Source organism: Pinus tabuliformis, chromosome 2_1 (assembly GCF_031772625.1).
Source record: "Pinus tabuliformis cultivar Carrire ecotype Pingquan chromosome 2_1, CPIR1, whole genome shotgun sequence".
NCBI lineage: Eukaryota > Viridiplantae > Streptophyta > Pinopsida > Pinales > Pinaceae > Pinus > Pinus tabuliformis.
Genome location: NC_142299.1, coordinates 822,691,577 through 822,696,254, shown reverse-complemented (window position 1 = coordinate 822,696,254; position 4,678 = coordinate 822,691,577).

Sequence of the window (4,678 nt, the reverse complement as noted above, 5' to 3'; positions counted from 1 at the left end):
AGCTTGAAAATTAGAAATAACAAGAGCTGGCACCTCTTTCTGACAAACTAGAAGATATTTTTGAAAGTGTTCTTCTGGAGGAGTGTCTTCACGGCGTGTATACTTAGTACAACTCAGATTTCTTTCAAACTGATTGTGCTGTTGCTATTTCAGTTTCCGGCCGTGCGAATGACTCAATGAGTTGGGGACTTTGTTGCCTGAACGATTTTCTGAATTGAAACTTGTTTCCGTTCTTTGTTCCAGGCTTTTCTGAGACGTCTTTCCCCTTAAGCGTTTTTCTTTTTGCTTTACCCAATTTAGGCTTCAGGATCTTTCGTAAACGCTTTGCTTTTGTGCGCCTTTGACTCTGAGTCCTGGATAGTCTATTTCCATCAGTATTTGTTGAGTGATACTCCGGAATCCGCGGTCCTGCTGTATGCGGTATCCATTTGCGAAGTCATCTCCTCTCTGTTCTTCTAGCTCTAGCGCTTTTCCTTAGATGTTTCCTGCATATAGATTTATTTTAGTTGCTGCCTTATAGTTCACGCAAATGAAAAGAGACACGAAGAAAAGATTTGACATAAAAGCATTAAGTTCTAATGAATGCATAATCATGTCACCCATTATGACTTGACTCTTCGACAAACGCAACACAATCATCTTTGGATACGCATGCATACAATCATTAATTTCCCGTAAGGTGCGCGCCTAATTTTGGGCTTACAGATCATGCCGAGGAATGCTTGTGATGAATGGTTTCTGCGATTTGCATCGCAGCGTCGAAGATTGCGATGTAAATAAGTGCCATCGCAGCAATTGATAGTCTCATTCGTCGCAAACCGTAGATCGCAGATCGCAGTTTTGTATGATCGCAGATCGCAGATCGCAAGATCACAAGATCGCAAGGTTTTCGCTTTATCACTCTGTGCTGCTTATGCGACATTGCGACGTGCCACGTCGCATATCGGCCGTCGGCGATTCCTTAGGTTTTCCCTTTTTGAGCGCTTTTAATGCACGCGATGCAATGGGTTCTCGCGTCGCTCTTTTTCAGTGTATTTATGCGCTTTGGGAAAACGCTTCTCTCTACCTTTGCGACGCGATATAGCTCTTAGGGAGTTAATACAAAATATTTTTTAAACAAAATATTTTTTGGATTTTTGGTTAAGGGTCCCCCTTTGCTTGATGTTATTACTAATATCAAACAAAGAGGGGGGTTGTTGGTGACCACAACACCTTGATGGGGGTGTAAATAGTGTAAATGTTGATGAAATGGAAAGTTGGGGGCTATGCCCACCACCTCCTAACTACATTCGGTATTAATGGCACAGAGAGGCGCAATATGGTCATGTTCACTATTACATGTAAGTGTATGGCTGACATGGGGGTTGGATTCTTTATATGTGGGGTATGTTTGAGGTTTTGGTGTCTGGAGATGAATATTAGAGAGGAGGTGAGGGTCAGACCTCACCCTCCCTATTCTAGCAACTAGTTCATTCAGTGGGAAGAGTGACTTGGCTTCCTAGAGAATTACTTGCACTGGAATTAGTTCTTGCATCAGGCTCTATAATGTGATGGTGAGGGGTTTATCTATTTTCATTTGTGTTCCTTCTCAATCCTTTGTCTTATGTTGTTTTAACGATGGTTTCCAATTCTAGAGGTGGCATGTTTTGCTGGGGCTAGTCTGTCCGTTAGTTATTGTGGGTTTCTTGGTATTTTTTAGAAGTTAATGGGCCATTATGGTTCTCAGGTTTCTTTGTTTTCTGAATTTATACTCATGGAATGTGATGAGTTAGGAAAAATAATTTATTTTGGGACTTGAAAATTATATTGGGAAATTTGGAAAGTGGGATGTCAAATCCTTTATAAATGTTATGGGTCACTTGTTAATTAGCTTCTTAGTTTTTTCTAAAACATCCATGGGTAGAATTATGCATTTAATGGTGTTGGGTTGTGAGGGGTTTGTTGAAGGTGGTGAGTCTCCATCTGCCCCTTCTATAAATTTGGTAGGATATGAATTAATTATCAGGAGCTTTAAGGATGATTCAATGGTTTTGGCTTTAGGGAGTCAACCTGGATTGTTTGTTGACGTGTCTTGTCTTGCCTATTGTTCTTTTGTAGGTTGTGGTTCCCAACATGTCCCTTCTTTACAATAGTGATTCCTCCTAGACAATGTATGTGCTGTAGAAGGGGAGGAGGTACCCATGTTTCTTAGAGAACGAGAATGTTACATACCCCCTACTATCCCTATCCCCTACTAAGGGTAGAAGGAGGTAGCTATTATGATGGTCCAACCTCCGAAGTCTAGTTATGGAAGTTGGGTCTAAATGGTTCAACCTCTTACAAATTCTTCAAAATATAAATTATATAGCATCATTTTGTTTTCCTCATTGAGACCTTTCCAACAATACCAATTTCGTCATAATATGTGTTATGAAACTAGCTCAAGAAAAGATAGAAAAGATAGATCAATGCCTTAGAATTCAGCCTCTTCGAGGGGGCAACCTCCTTTACATTACATAAATGAACAATTCTTGGATGATACAAATGAAAATACCTCCTTTCTATATATAGGAGTGTAAGGGGTCATAACATAATCAGAGCCGACATAACAATAATAATGTAAGGGCACAATAATAACAATAGTGGGCTTCTATGGGGTACAATAGTAACAATATGGGCACTACATGGGTACAAAAATATAATAAGTGGGTTATACTAATAACAATAAGGGGTTACACTAGTAGTATAGGGGCCTAACATGCCCCTCTCCTTCAAAAAGCGTTGTCCTCAACGCTTGAGTAGTTCTTGATGCTCCTGTATAAAATTCTTGTCCTCCCCTGTGGAATCTTCAGCGGGTAAGTTCTTCCACTTGATGAGATACTCTGAAATTGATCGATTTCGTAGCTGTCGGGTTCTTGTTTCTATGATTGCTCTAGGCTCCAATATGATTTTTCCTTCCTCTTCAATTTCTGGCAATATTGTTTGAATTGGGATCTTTTGCAACTTTTGAATAAGTGGCCATACTTCTTCATCCTTCTTCCATTCATCCCTTGCTTTGTTTATCCAATCTAGTTGGCTAATATAAATAGCACAAAACAATGCTTCCACATCCTCATCCTTGAAGAGTCTTCCCATTCGGTAAGGTCGCCATTTTTTAAATGCATGTAGTATTGCCAACATTTCCTTCTCATAAATAGCTTGCTTGAGATGTAGCAGTAAAAATACCCAATCACCTACATCAAAACATTTTTCACTACAATGTTTATCTACCTGTTGTTTCATTTGATTTTGCATCGAAGTGGCGTTATCCTTTAAAAGTTGGAGAACTTGTTGTTGATGCTCGATGTGATCTTTCACTGCTTGAACCTTTTTCTTCTTGATATGTCCTTCTATCTCTAGAGTTTGAGGAGTGGTAATTTCTTCCAATCCTTTACAAGATATGGTCAGATTCATTTCTTGATGCTCGATGTGATCTTTCACTTCTTGAACATTTTTCTTCTTGATATGTCCTTCTATCTTGAGAGTTTGAGGAGTGGTAATTCTTGCCAATGCTTTACAAGATATGGTCTGATTCATTTCTTCTTTCTCTGGGGTGGGGTCCTGGCATATATCTTCTTCTTTTGATGTTTCTTGATACTTTTCTTCCTCCTCTTCATATTCTATGTAAAATAATTTCCACTCAGCACACTTATGACCTTTAGTGCATTTGTTATCACAATTGTAACAAAGCCCTTTTTCTCTTTTTTCTTCTAATTGTTGTGGTGTAACCCTTGTAGGTTGTGGAAGGCTAGGAGAAACAACACTTCCATCTTTATAGTTGTGAGGGGTACACTTCCTGGTTTCCATAATTTTTCTTTCCACTATGTCACACAACCCTTTTACTCTTTCCAATTGTTGTGGTGTTGCTCTAAAGAAGGTGTTTCTCTTTGTATCCTCATAATGTGCTATCATTTCCTCCGTGAAAATTGACCACGTAACAAGTTGTTTACGAGAACAAAGCCCTTTGTACCATAAAAATTGATCTAGTTCTAAATATGAAGATGCAATACATACCTTTTGTAACAGTTGTACACCATGTAGATGAAAATATTGCTCCATCTGAAGTATCCAATTTACCGGATCCTTGCCATCAAACTTCCTCATCTTGCTTTTTCTTGATTTTAGGAGCTCGACTTTGAAACGACTATAACTCTGTACTTTCAGATCTTTAAGTTCTAAAATTGCAACCTGTAGTATCCCTCTGTGTCCTCTTTCCAATGCCACCAGTCTGATCCAAATTGGATTCTCCAAGAAAGAGTTATGCACAATCTCCCGCAGTGACCTGATTATAGACTAGTTTAGGAGAGCGAACTTGTATGAAGTGCCACGTGTCACTGTTTCAACCTTTGACTCTTCAAAATATATAAAAGAAAACTACAGTCCGTCCTCTTTCTATACCTTCTTACGAAATTTCAATCCGATTCTTAGAAAGAAAGTTATGACGATTTTCCCCAGGTCACCTATTTTGAGTGTAATTCAGGGATCTGCAAGAAGACCAACTTCCTCAGATCATATCTCCGAAAATATCACGCGAAAAGCTCTGAAATTCGGACCCAAGGTTCAGCGCGATTTCTTCTCAAATGGGTTTTTTTTGCGACTTCTGAAACGTCACAGAAAAAAAAGTTATAGCGAAAATGCCACCATGACCTGTTTGGAGCAG